The following is a 14921-nucleotide window of genomic DNA, read 5'->3' as shown; positions in this document are numbered from 1 at the left end:
GATTCTAGCTCGGTGCCTGTCCCATAGCAGGTACTCAGCACACCGTGGCTGGGTGCAAGAAAGAGGAGGGGCTGGGCCAGACACTGCAGAGGGGCCACCTAAAAGCATCTCCCAGACTTCTCGCCTAGAATTCTTCTACCGGTGTGGACACAAAACCTCGATTTCTCAGCTTCTCTTGCAGCTAATGAGAAAGTTCTGGCCAATAAGCTGTAAGTGCAGGTCTTCAAGGAACACTTTCTTTCCAGAATAAGAGGTAAACTTCTCTAAGAGAACACCTTGGACGCCTTTGCCATCCCCCTTCTTCCCACCTGGAATGCAGACATGATGCTGGAAGGTACAACAGCTATCTTGCAACCACGAGGCAGCAAGCCACACTCAGACTGGTCCAGGGAGAAAGAATAAAGTACCTTGGTTCCTGATGGTGAACTGATGACCATTACTGCTAGGCTGACTGACCGTGTGGAGGTTTCCCAAGATGCTAAAAGAAAAATCGTCCTGGGCAAATCTGGTTATTGGTCACCCTACCCAGCCCTGGACTTACTGACTCAAGAAACATGTCATACAGGGAGAAAAATAAGCCCACCTTTATCACAGCCATCTAGTCAGGTTTATTCATTATTCATAGTCAAAAGAATTCCTGCACATGGAAGTTGATATTTCTAAGATTCAACAAAACAAACCCATAGAGAGGTGTAGGTCACAGGGGCCAGCTGCCTTTTCACAGGTTAACCCGGGTGAGTCCAATAATGATTCTTTATAAAAGTTTCATTATACTAATTTCACAGGTGAAAATAATTGAGGCACCAAGACGGTTAGCCCAACTAGAATCTAAAGCCCATACATTTTATGCCATGCCCTCTCCCTTTGCAAAGCCACTCTGACTCATGTACTTTTAGTGTAATATGTGATCATCTAATGTTATCCTAGGCATGGGCCTCATGCTTTTCTATTGAGTAAAGTTAATGTGAGACACAATTATGATTTTTCTATGATTTTTTGATGCCAAAAAATCCTAGTGATCTGACTTGTCTTTATAAGATTGGATAATAATGCCTAAGTGCATATGAGAACTGGTTTACATCAATTTACAGAATTTTAAAATATATATAGTTATGGCCAGGAGCAGTGGCTTACCCCTATAATCCCAGGACTTTGGGAGATGGAAGTGGGCAGATCACTTGAGGCCACAAGTTCAAGACCACCCGGCCAATATGGTGAAACCCCGACTCTACTAGAAGCACAAAAATTAGCTAGGCATGGTGGCACACACCTGTTCCAGCTACTCTGGAGGCTGAGGTGGGTGGATGGCTTGAACCCAGGAGGTGGAGATTGCAGTGAGCTGAGATTGGGCCACTGCACTCTAGTAACCTGGGCAACAGAGTGAAACTCTGTTGCAAATATATATATATATATATATATATATATATATATATATATATATATATATATATAAAATGATTCAAAAGGTGCAAAGGAGAAGGTAGTTTAAAAAAAAGTCTCCTTCACAACGCCTGTTATTTTACAGATGAATGCTGGGAAAACTTCCATCAGTTTTAAATGGATAGTTTTGATTGTGGATAACAGTGATAATTCCTTAAATTTATATTCCATTTTTGAGATTACAGAATACTTTCAAAGACACTGTCATTTTCTCTCACCAGTTGGTTGGGGAAATTTTCTTCAGAACCCCTTCATAGTCACAGATCTTCCCCTGAGCCCCTTCGTCCCTCACTCCCGAGGTTCACGTCCCCCGGGTCCCCTGTCCGTTTTGTAGTGATGCTCCTGGGGCTTCCTGGGTACAGCTGTAGGCTCTTCCCACTGCCTGCAATGAGAACAGGCCTCTCCCAGGAGATGCTGGGGGTGAGTTGCCGAGGCTGCTCTGCTCTTGCAGGAGGGCAGCGGGGTAACTCCTTCAATCAGCATACCTGACCCAAATTTTCTCTTACAGTTTACATATTTATTTACATGTTGCCCTTTAATGTTTGTGAAGATTCTGTAAGAGCATATAATTTATAATAGCATGGAAAGATAGTCATTACATTAATTGAAAAAGCATACTATTTCAATTGCATTAAGTAACCAAATTACTTAATTGAATTGCTGCAATTATACTAATTGGGAAAGCCTCTAGATGTATATATATGTCTATATATCATATAATTAAGACCCTCAACAAAACCTATTATAGACAAATTCCTGGAAATAATTTATTCTTTCCTCCCTCTCAGCCCAACTGTACCTCTTGCCACAGATTCCCTCATCTCAGTTGAAATCTGCCCAGTTTCCCAAGCCAGAGCCCTTCGCATTATCATCGTCGACCCCTTTCCTTACACTCCCAGCACCAGCAGCTCTCACCACCCACCAATCCCGTCACTAAGGCGTGTCCATTCTACCTCCTTAACCTCTCCATCCCCACAGCTGCCACCCTAGTCCAGCCCCCACCACCCCATGCCCACGTTTCTGCAACAGCCTTAAAACCAGTCTCCCAGCCTCAGGTATTACTCTGATCCAACCATTCTTTACATTTCAGTCAAGGTTCTCTTTCTTTAAAGAAACAAAAAGTCTTGCAACACACTCTGCTTAAATTGAAAGTTCTAACTACATCCTACTGTCCTCAGGAAGCAGTTAAACTTGCTTAGAGTTCTGGCCCCTGCTCCCTTCCCTGACCTCCTCTCTCACCTTTCCAGATTCTGCTCATAGCCTGTGAGCTGCTGCTGAACCACTTGCATTGAGCCCACGCTCTCTCCTCCAGGCTCTGCACAAGGCCATTCAGCATGCTCTGCACCCTACCCTCAGTGAACTCCTCCTGATCCTCCAGGTCTCAGCCTCACTGACTTCAAGGAAAAAGGCTAAAACAAAATGTCAACCAAGTCAGCTAAATAGCAATGATGTGTTTTCACTCTCATGTATATATAACTCAGTCAACTCATCAATATTTCATTGCAGAATCATTAACTCTGTTCAGATTTATTAGGCATACTTCATCCAGTGGCCCAGGGCACCACTGGTTCTAGGTGAACCTATAGTAGGAGTATCTTTTTGCAGACTCATTCATTCATTCAATATTTTCATCTTTTATTTATATTTATTCAACAAATGCCATACAAAAATTAAGAGAAAGGAGTCCCTGTTCTCAAGGGCATGATCTGGTAGAGGACACAGGTTCATTAACATAACATCACACCACACAGTTAGTGCCACAAGGAGGAAGACAAAGCACCACAGGAGATCAGAGACAGTCTCATCATGGTAGAACTGAAGTTGAAGTGGCACGCGAGAGGTGTTTAACAGGTAAATGAGGCATGAGAGATAGCGGACAAAAACACAAGGGAAGGAAGCTCTTTCCAAAAGGAAATAGCAGATACACAGGCTGAGAGTTAAAACCTGGCTTGTACATGCACCCAAGTAATGTACGCAGAATGACCAGAGTGCCAGGAGTGTGGGCAGGATGGCACTGGGTGCCATGCATCCCCAACACTCTACTGCTGCTTGGTACCACAACCTCCACCACGTTGGAAACACTTTCTCCTTCCTCTCCCTCCAAGTCTTCCCCATTCTCAAGACCTGTTTCCTTCATGAAGCCGCCTCACACTAGGTGCGAAACTGATGAGCATTCAATTCCATTCTGGTTTGTACATGACCATTCAAAGATTTCATAATAAATCTTACCTTCCTGCCAAACTATAAACTCCTTAAAGGTGGTGATTTACACTTACTCCTTTTTTTCTTTTCTTGTGACAGAATCTCGTTCTGTGGCCAGGCTGGAGTGCAGTGGCGCAATCTCAGCTCACTGCAGCCTCTGCATCCCAGGTTCAAGCAATTCTCCTGCCGCAGCTTCCCGACTAGTTGGGACTACAGGCGTGTGTCACCATGCCCAGCTAATTTTTGTATTTTTAGTAGAGACAGGGTTTCACCATGTTAGACAGATGGTCTCAATCTCTGGACCTCATGATCTGCCCGCCTCAGCCTCCCAAAGGGCTGGGATTATAGGCATGAGCCACCACGCCTGGCCAATTTACTCTTATTCTTATATTTCTTTGAGTATCTGGGTAAGAAACAGAGTATTGCTCTGTAACTACTTATAGAGGCAACACCAGCCTGGAATCTCTTAAAGTCAAAGTCCTGGACAATGCCCATGGACCCAACATCAAGCAGTGGCTGACGAGTCTCTTAATACGTACCTCCTGTCCGACTTCATGATATGATATGGATCATAGGTTTGTGGTGAGCATCAATTAGATGCCTTAGCCTGATTTTCTTATTCTTGGAGAAGAAATAAGTAACATTGTTATGGAATTTAAAGGAATTCTTATTAGAAGTCCTTACCTTTCATCAACATTTGATTTTTGTCTTTTGTTTTTTTGTGACAGGGTCTCACTCTCTTCCTCAGGCTGGAGTGCAGTGGTGTGAACATGGCTTACTGCAGCCTCGACCTCCTGGGTTCAAATGATCCTCCTGCCTCAGCCTCCTGAGCTGGAAACACAGGTATGCACCCAGCTAATTTTTAAATTTTTTGTAGAGATGGGGTCACACTATGTTGCCCAGGCTGGTCTTGAACTCCTGGGATCAGCCTTGCAAAGCGCTGGGATTACAGGCTTGAGCCACCACACCCAGCCTGAATTTATTGTTGATTTAACTTTTCACCCATGGAAAGTAACAGCTGTTGCCATCTGTGAAGCCCTGGACTCTTAGAAGAACCAAGTCTTTGTTCCATCTCTCTTGTGTGTCCGCCTTGTGACCTTGGACAAGTCATCTATGATCTTTTAAACCAAAGCTTCTCCTATCTTTCAAATTGGGCTAATAATACCTCACAGGGCTATTGTAAGGAATAAATGTCGTAATGGATATGAAATTAATTGGTAGCATATGAAGTATTATTTTAAACATCAGAGAGTATTTTAATCTTCATTGTAAACTAACGTTCTCTTTTCTTTGTTTTATTCCTAGCATTTAGAATCCCAGTGCAAAATTCCCTTTCCACAGGGAAGTGAGTGAACTGTACTTATTTTAAGGAGGGAGAGTGTTCATCGTCTCATATCTGGCAGATCTCAGAAATCACCTTCTCAGGAGACCTATACAGGTTAGAATGATCATGTCTGCCTTACTGAAGATCGCAGCTCCTCTGGGCAGGGGGAGCACAGACTAGGTAAGGAGCCAGGTGCACTACCCTAAGGGCATGGCACCAGCTGAGCAAGCTGCCCAGGCTAAGCTCTTGGAACGGTAGCCTGTCCCAGAGAGAATTCTGTATTCCAGGCTGCCCTCGTCAGAAAGAGGGTTCTACTTAGATTTTTCAGGGGAGGGTGGTTAAACAACACAAATAAAAAGGTGGGCCCCAAACCAAAGACTCTAAAAAAAAGAGGTGAGGAGGAAACTATGGAAGGAGAGAACAGTCTTATATACACAGCAAACACCAAGCTAACCTACAGTCAGATGCCCGGATTCAAAGCCTGTCTCCAATACTAACTGGCTGTGTGACTTTGGGAAATTCACCCATCCTTTCTGAGCCTCTGTAAAACTGTGCTCTGTAAAATGGGCATAATAATTCCTAGCTTTTGGTGTTAAGAATTACATTTGTTTGGGAGGCCGAGGCGGGTGGATCACAAGGTCAAGAGATCAAAACCATCCTGGTCAACATGGTGAAACCCCATCTCTACTAAAAATACAAAAAATTAGCTGGGCATGGTGGCACATGCCTGTAATCCCAGCTACTCAGGAGGCTGAGGCAGGAGAATTGCTTGAACCCAGGAGGCGGAGGTTGCGGTGAGCTGAGATCGCGCCACTGCACTCCAGCAAATGAGCGAAACTCCGTCTCAAAAAAACAAAAAGAATTACATTTGTAGAAAAGAGTTTGGCAAATTGAAAGTGCTATATGGCTATAGGCTGACTGTAAATTGTATACTAAATAAATTACTTTAATAATGCAATCATTCAGACAGCCCATATGACCTGGATATCTTTGGGCCTCCATGCAGTTGTTCATTAAGAGGCCTTAAGTGGAATTCCAGCAACCCCAGGGACTGAGAAGGTATCTCCTGCAGGTGAAGAGTGTGCATGAAAGCCAGCTGGTTTCCACCCATAACTCAAAGGCCACCCCCGGGGAGCTTGCCATTGTTTCTGATGCACATCCCCGTCCTGGGGGACACTGCTGTATCCCCCCCATTCCTACCTACACCTCACACTTTAGGGTTTAAGGCCCTTCCTCTTGCTCTATCTTTTTTCCAATTTATTTTGTTTATGTTTGATTTTTGTTTTTTAATTCTGGGGACAGGGTCTTACTCTGCCCAGGCTGGAGTGCAGTGGTGTGATCATGGCTCACTATAACCTCAAAGTCCTAGGCTCAAGTGATCTTCCCACCTCAGCCTCTCATGTAGCTGGGACCACAGGCATGTGCCACCGTGCCTGGTTAATATTTTCATGTATTGTACAGATGGGTGGCGGGGGGGTCTTGCTGTGTCACCCAGGCTAGTTTGGAACTCCTGGCCTCAAGCGATCCTCCCACCTTGGCCTTCCCAGGTGCTGGAATTATAGGCGTGAGCCATCACACCCACCCTTCCTTATCTTTTTGATCCTCCCAATAAACCTGTAGTTTAGCAGAGCAGACAGCACGCTCTGCCTTCATCTACACAGACTTTTTATAGATTATTTTCCTGGGGCCACAAAGCTCAAAAGAGCAGCTCGACATCTTTAGCCTCTGCAGCTCAGAACCCACAGCTTGGAGGGTCAGCTGAGATTTGAACCCAGACTTCTAACAGCCTGGCTCCACTCATAGCCCAAGCTGCTGCCTTAGGGGTAAACAGAACCCCCATTAGCACAAAATTCCCTGGCAACCCTGATTAGGCCTGGACACCTGCTCCTACCCACATGTGTTTATTGTCTTGTGTTGCTTCCAAGGGGACCAGTAGGCACTTGCTCTCCCACTTTGGTCCTCACTCCCTGTGTGTAACTGGGGAGCCCTGCTGGCCCTCATGGTGATGCATGGGCTTCCTCAGGCGAGCAGGCAGTGACTGAAGCCCTGCCAGCCGCGTGGGCCACTCCTCTGCAGTGCCGTATTCATGCTGTTAGGCCCGTGTGTCACAATGCTTGGCAACAGTTCCAGGAGGCAGGAGACCTTTGCTCATGCCATTGTCCTGTCAAGTGACTACAGTTTCATTTGGCGGTCGGCTGGCTTGGCCTTTTGCATCATCCTGTCCTGCCCCCTCCTCCCTCAGCTAATGGTTAGTCCCTCATTCCAGACTGTTGAGGGGCACCCTGGTTGGGAGTGTGAAGTTCCCATGTTTTCCCCCTAAAGCAATTTCAGAATGATCACTCCAGATAATGAAAAAGTGCTACATGTTTTTAGGCAGGAAACTTCCTGGGAATTTTCTGTTCCTGCCGTGGTTGACTTTTAACCCCAGCACCAGGCACTCTGAGCCAGCCATAGAGAAGGATAGGGATTCAGACATTTGTTCATTCAACCATTTTTATTTTTATTTTTTGAGACAGAATCTTGCTCTGTCACCCAGGCTGGAGCACAGTGGTACAATCATAGCTCACTATAACCTCTGCCTCCTCGGCTCAAGAGATTGTCTCACCTTAGCCTCCCAAGTAGGTAGGACCACAGGCATATACCACCATGCCCAACCAATTTTTAAATTTTTCATAGAGACAGAGTCTCACTATGTTGCCCAGGCTAGTCTCAAACTCCTAGCCTCAAGTGAGTCTCCCTCCTTGGCCTCCCAAAGTGCTGAGATTACAGGTATGAGTCACTGTGTTTGGTCCATTCAACAAATTTTAGTTGAGCACAATCTACATGCCAGGCACTGCTCTAGACACTGGGAATCTGCCATGAACAAAAAATTAATAGCCTTGCCCTCATGGGGCTGACATTCGGAGGTGGAGAGGGGAGTAAAGAGAAGAGACAGTCAAACCAACTAAAAGATAGGTACGTTACAAGATTCTGGGAAGAAAAATTAAACAGAAGAGAACCTGGCCATAGAGTATGGTCTTCCAAGCACCCACACAGTGCCCAGGACAGAGCAGGTCCCTGACTCTAACTGACCTGGCCAGCTCCTCGGGGTCAGGTCTAATTTCCCCACACCCGAGGCACAGCTGGTGAAGGACTGCTAGGATGGAAAGAGCCCCAGAATCAACCACCAACACTGATGGCAGGAGTATCCCCAAAGAGCCAGATTCTACCCAGTGTGGCCTCCATCCAGCCCTGCCAGGATGTACTCTCTCCCACATGTCCTCCGCCCTCCTCCAAATCCTGGCTACCTGAACCCAGCCATTAGGACCTGCACAGTCCAGCAGGGAGACCAACCAGTGAAAAGACCATGACAGTACAGCGACAAACAACCTGCAGGGCCTGTGCAGGGGCTGTGGGAGCCCCGAGGAGGTAGAAGCAGTTTCTGTAGGGTTCTACCCTGTGCACTGTAGGATGATAACCAGCATCCCTGGTCTCTTCCCACTGGATGCCAATAGCACCCACCCCCAAATTGGAACAACCAAAAATATCTCCAGACAATGCCAAATGTCCCCTGGGTTGGGTGAGGGCAGGAAACAAAATCAGCCCTGAGTTGAGAACCACTGGTTTAACTCAAGGTCAATTCAACTTATTTTACCAAGAAGCACCTTTTATTTATTTTGGAAACTTTATTAACACTGATGTAACTTATGTTATACTCAACACTGGGAAGTGCTGGGTTCCAGAGAAAGCCCATGTTCCCTAGCCCAGGGTGCAAAACCTTGGGATCTGGGCCCTGCCTGGCCCTCTGGCCACACCCTGAACCCCACTTTTGCTTCTCTACTTTTGGCTTCAGTAAAGGCCAACCGTAGTTGCCTCCAAACACTGTGTTTGGCGTTCTGGGCTCAGGCGACTTCTGCTGTCTGGAATGCTCTTCCCACCTGTCCTCAACTGGCTCCCAGATTCATTCTTCAAGTCTCCACTTGGGCATCATCTCATCAAATTCCCCTGAAGCCCAGACAGGGCTGAACAACCCATACTTCTCCAGAGCTCCCACAGCACCTGAAGCACTACGGTCCTACAGTATGAGGAGTTTGAGGTTATGGACTCATTTCTCTACTTGACCAGCAAGGTAGAGACCCTGTCTTTTCCTCATTGTTATCTCCAGAATCCTGCAAAGCGTCTGGCACAGAGTAGATCCTCCATAAGGTCAAAATGAATTGAAAAGTAAATAGAGCTTTGGGAGGCCAAGGCAGGAGGATCACCTGAGGCCAGGAGTTCAAGACCAGCCTGGGCAACACAGCAAGACCCCATCTCCACTAAATATTTAAAAATTAGCCAGGTGTGGTGGCACATGCCCATAGCCCTCACTACTCAAAAGGCTAAGGTGAGATCACTTGAGCCCAGGAGTTAGAGGCAGCAGTGATGGTCATGCCACTGAACTCTAATCTAGGAGAGTGAGATCTGGTCTTGGGAAAAAAAAAAAAAAAAACAAAGGCCGGGCACAGTGGCCCATGCCTGTAATCCCAGCACTTTGGGAGGCCGGGGCGGGTGGATCACAAGGTCAGGAGTTCGAGATCAGCCTAACCAACATGGTGAAACCACGTCTCTACTAGAAATACAAAAATCAGCCGAGCATGGTGGCTTGTGCCTGTAACCTCAGCTACTCGGGAGGCTGAGTCAGGAGAATCTCTTGAACCAGTGAGCCCAGATCGAGACACTGCACTCCAGCCTGGGTGACAGTGCGATGCTCTGTCTCAAAAAAAAAGAAGAAAAAACAAAGAAAAGTGAATAGAACACAAAGATGCATAAGATAAAGATACAGAGAGTGAGGGTGGGAGAGCACAGCCTCGGGAGGGAAGCAGAGGGATATCTTCTTCATGAAACATGAAGTTGCCGATCCTCATTCTTTCCTCCTTCCGGCTAAACACTGCTGGTTACTTAACCTTTAACCTCACATCCGTCTCATTTTCCAACCCTCTAATCATCTTTGTCATTGGCATCCCTCCCTGCCTTCTCCGCATTTTCTAGAGCTGCTTTTGTGTGTAAGAAGATGCTTTCAGAGTTGCAGGAACACACAGCCCCAGGAGCACGGCTTCCACTTAATTAGCTTGATTCCACAATTCCCTGAGGCTCACATCGCCCGACCTGGTGGCTGTTTAGAGGAGCCCTGCCTCTGGGCACCTGCAAATTACTTTCACAGGGAAGCTAGTGGAGAGAGCGTAATTGGTGATTATGCTAATTCCTTCCTTTTCTGTGTCAGGGACTGCACCGCAGGGAGGCCAGGCTCCCAGGCCAGGCCCGTGTGCGTGAAGGCCTAGCAAGTTCTAGGCTCCTTCCTCTACAGCAGCCCTGGGAGGGGGACATGGCCTCCATGTCACAAGTCCTGAAGCTGTGAGGAGACAGCCCACAGGTGAAAGGACTTCCCCAGGGTCACCCTTGGAGGGAAGACACGGCCCGCGTGCAGGGGAGGGCGTGTCATTCCACACTAGCTTCTGGAACCCCAAGCTTACACCTTTCACCTATCCGCGGGGCTCCCTCTGGGCTGTCGGTGATGGCAGAGGAGGCCAGAACCTTAGCAGCTCTGAAATCCTGTGACATAGGCCGGGATGCCGCAGGGCAGTGTTGGACAGCCCAACTGTGGCTCCCTGGGCGGTCTGTGGCCTCCGGGGCCCGCCGCCGCTGGAGCGGGTGCTCTCCAGAGCCCTGCACAGGAGGCCGCCTGGGGAGCCCCTGGGCCCCTCAGCATGCATGAACAAGATGTCCAATGTCAGCTCTGGAAGCAACAGTTCAGCTCCCTCACTGCCTGGCCTGCGCCCTCCACAGGAAGTCCTTCTGCCTTCCCCTTCACACCTCCTTGGCAACTGTCCAGAGTCCAAGGAGTAAGCTGCCTGGGAAGAATGCAGCGACAGAAATACTTGGCCGCATCCGGAATTTCGCTGGCGGCAGCTGGTCCACGACCATGGGCTTCCCCTGGGAGCTGTTGTGTTGGTGGGCTTGGAGAAGTCACCCAAACTGTCAGCCTCAGTTTCCACCCATCAGCTAGGGCTAACAATACCTCCCACAAATGCCAGCTGGGAGTATTATATAATATAATGTCGATGGCCACCTTTCTTTACTCAGAACAATGAGAGGATAGAGTGCCATAGGAAAGACACAGGGCACCCAGTAATGGTGCCGAGTCAGCCACCGGGAGGCACCTGATGCTTGCCTGGAGACTGTACACCAGCAAACAGCCACACAGGGGCACTTGCTGGGCCATGGCACTGTGCTTAATCTCTACGCAAACCCCATGAGTTAAGCATTATCCCCATTGCACACATGAGGGAAGGAGACACTAGAGAGACTAAGGAACCTGCCTGAGGTCACCCAGCTTGGAAGTGGCAGCACCAAGGTTCAAACCCTAGCTGTCTGCTGCAAAGGCCCCTGCTGCCAGTCGCTCCACAGTGCTGCCAGGGTCTGTCCCAGATGGGCCTGAGGGGCTGAGTCACTAATTCTTCCCATATGATCTCCCTGGGACTCCACTCCATCATCTGTAAAGTGGGCATAATCATGCAAGCTCCAAATGGATATTGTGACATTAACTTGGTGGTCCTCAGCCCTCTGCAGCGCTCGGCAGGAGACACTTTATAAACAGAGAATTACCTCTGCTGCCTTGAGCCAAATGGCTCGCCCTGCCAAATTGTTGGAATGGTTCAGTGACAAGTGTGCTATTAGGAAGAAATTTATGATGCTTCATTCAAAGTGAGTCACTGAATCCCTGCGGTGAGGGGCACCAGCTAACTGGGGAACCCTGGCCCCAGCTGCCTTGGGTCTGGTTACCTCCCCACCAGAGGGTCAACAGTGGCCAGTGACGTGAGTAGGTGAGGATAGTTGGGGAGGGCAGGCAGCCTCCAGTAGGGGAGGAGGTACTGCCTGTGGTGAATCTGCTTAGACCTCACACAGCGCGCCACAGCCTCCAGAATTACCTTTCTGCTTGCCACCAAGTGTCCCAGGATGCTCAAGTGAGGCTCCAGGCCCCTCTTCTGCCCCTTTCCACCGCATTTTCTCAGCCCGCCCTAGGACTGGGTCAGCCAACAGATATTTCAAAGTGTTTGAGTGAACCCTCTTCTTTCTGCCTTTGAGTCACAAGAAAGGATGATGATACAGAACTAAACTTCAGGGGCAAGAAGATTTAGCTTACATGTTGCAGTTCTGCTGGGACTGATATTTTCCCCCCGCTTAAAAGCTATAAAACACTATGTTCGGCCGGGCGCGGTGGCTCAAGCCTGTAATCCCAGCACTTTGGGAGGCCGAGGCGGGTGGATCACGAGGTCAAGAGATCGAGACCATCCTGGTCAACATGGTGAAACCCCGTCTCTACTAAAAATACAAAAAACTAGCTGGGCGTGGTGGTGCATGCTTGTAATCCCAGCTACTTAGGAGGCTGAGGCAGGAGAATTGCCTGAGCCCAGGAGGCGGAGGTTGCGGTGAGCCGAGATCGCGCCATTGCACTCCAGCCTGGGTAACAAGAGCGAAACTCCGTCTCAAAAAAAAAAAAAAAAAAAAAAAAACACTATGTTCATGAGAAAATCTCCAGCCTTAGAAGTGGGTCATAAATGTGACTGTATGAGAAGAACCAGTGTAAGAAAATGCCTTCCGGAATTGCAGGTGATCTCCTTAGACAGATGTCACTGCAACTTGTCAAACAAATATGATCCTTCCCCATCTGCTCCCGGGGACAATATGAGGGATTTCTTTGATATACCCAAACCCAGAGGTTAAGATGCAGCAATTCACATGGGGCTCAGGACACACAGACTGCCAGATAGACATTTCATTATCTATAGCATAGACAAGGTGAGAACCAGCCTCCTTCACTGGTGGTTGCCTTTCTAGGCTGCAAAAGCAGGTGGCTAGGCAGTAAAATGGGGTCCATCATGTCATTCACTGTGAAGCACACCCACCTCCCTGGCAGGAGAGCCCCTCTGGCTTTCTCAGATCCTATTGACTCCTGCTTGAATCTTAGCCCCATGAAGCTCACCCATGGGACACAGGTTAAGAACCAGAGCTGTAGATGTAGAGAGACAGGCACACCTGGGAGCTGACCGCCTGACAGTGTGCGAAAGGGTAGAAGAACCCTAGAGAAAAGACAAAATGGTTTTTCACACTGCGGCCAGTCCCTGTGGGCCATACCTGACCGGTGCTATTCACCACAATGGCCCTGTTGGAGCCGAACTCATGTGTGGTGCCATGACCTGAGAAATCAAGGATGCACACAAAGTACTTCCCGAGCATTTGTGATGTGCCAGGCGTGCTTCTACGTGCGTTTTCTGCTTGAATTCATTTGATTGTCACAGCAGTCCTGTAAGGTATTATGTGGCGGAGCCTGGATTTAAATTAGACTCTCAAATTCCATCTCCATGGTTACATTATTGGAGATGTGAATTTTCCCCCCATAAAACACTTAATGGTACTATTATTTGTTTCCTTTCCCTGTGCCAGTGTGCTAAGTATGAGTTTTACATATGTTAATTCGCTTATTATATGCAAAACCACTTTTTTTTTTTTTTGAGACAGGGCTTCCCTCTGTCACCCAGGATAGAGATAGTGGCTTGATGGCAGCTCACTGCAGCCTCAACCTCCTAGGCTCAATCGATCCTCACATCTGAGCCTCCTGAGTAGCTAGGACACCACCACACCCAGCTAAATTTTTGTATTTTTAGAAGAGATGGGGTTTCACCATGTTTCCCAGGCTGGTCTCAAACTCCTGGGCTCAAGCATTCCACTTACCTCAGCCTCCCAAAGTGCTGGGATTACAGGTGTGAGCCACTGTGCCCAGCTGCAAAAACACATTTTATAGCTAAGGAAGTTGAGGCTCAGAGAGACGACTTACCCAAGGTAATAGGGCTAAAAAGTAGTGAAACTGGGAGCCGAACCCAGGTTTCTCCAATTCCAAATCCTTTAATGAGAATTAATGTGCTCTGCTTCTTTCTCCAGTATGAGGTTATGGTATATGTGCTTGTAACTACCTAAAGCCATGAGGGTTTGGTTAACAAAATTCTGGAAAAGGTCTTATATGAATGTCCAGGACACAGACCCTGGTGGTGTGGGGCAATACAAAGAGCCTGGGAAGACCTCCTGCTAAACGTGGTGAATTAGCATTCTGCATTTATTTTTTTCACTTTCTTTTTTTTTTTCTTTTTTGAGATGCAGTTTTGCTCTTGTTGCCCAGGCTGGAGTGCAATGGCACGATCTCGGCTCACCGCAACCTCCGCCTCCCAGGTTCAAGTGACTCTTGCCTCAGCCTCCCCAGTAGCGGGGATTACAAGTATGTACCACAACATGCAGCTAATTTTTGTATATTTAGTAGTGATGGGTTTCTCCATGTTGGTCAGTCTGGTCTCAAACTCCTGACCTCAGGTGATCCACCCGCCTGGGCCACCCAAAGTGCTGGGATTACAGACATGAGCCACCGTGCCTGGCCATTTTTTCTCACTTTCTTATACATTTTTTCATAAAGATAACTGCAATCATTTCTCCTATTCCTGAAACAAGCCTCTTTACAATGTGATTTCGTCAGTTCTCCCATTAAGAGAAAAAGTCTTGAATCTGATCTGACTTGCTTTGACAAACAGAATTCAGTGGAAGTAATATTGCTTTTAACTTTCTGGAACACGGCCCTGAGACCACCCTTTAAATAAGCTAGTCGAGCATATTAGAAGATGAGGGGCCAAGGGAGGAGAGCTGAGGAACCCAGCCACCAGCCAGCACCAATCACCAGTCATGTGAACAAGACCAGCTTGTATCTTCCAGGCCAGCCAACGCTAACTGAATGCAATTGCATGAGTGAACTCAGGTGAAAACAGCAAAAGTCACCCAGTCAGTTCCCAGAATCATGAGAAATCATAAATTATTGTTGCTTTAAGCCACTAAGTTTGGCGTGATATATTATGTAACAATGAATAACATTTTTGCAAATCCCACCTCACTCACCCTC

General features: G+C 47.5%; 1 long non-coding RNA gene across 3 annotated transcripts in view; it reads left to right on the top strand.

The window, feature by feature from the left end:
• LOC104651754 (uncharacterized) overlaps positions 1-12183 on the top strand; it is a 48055-nt gene extending 35872 nt beyond the window's left edge. For 2 of the 3 annotated variants that reach the window (XR_012513556.1, XR_012513544.1), the window contains one exon: positions 2-1334. This is a non-coding gene — a long non-coding RNA (uncharacterized LOC104651754). Of the gene's footprint in view, position 1; positions 1335-4370; positions 4486-4947 lie in introns of those variants that run through there. The other variant, XR_012513550.1, reaches the window with a different exon arrangement.
• The last annotated feature ends 2738 nt before the right edge of the window (positions 12184-14921 follow it).

This window comes from Saimiri boliviensis, chromosome 14 (genome assembly GCF_048565385.1).
Source record: "Saimiri boliviensis isolate mSaiBol1 chromosome 14, mSaiBol1.pri, whole genome shotgun sequence".
Taxonomy (NCBI): domain Eukaryota; kingdom Metazoa; phylum Chordata; class Mammalia; order Primates; family Cebidae; genus Saimiri; species Saimiri boliviensis.
This window is presented reverse-complemented; position numbering and strand designations above follow the sequence as displayed.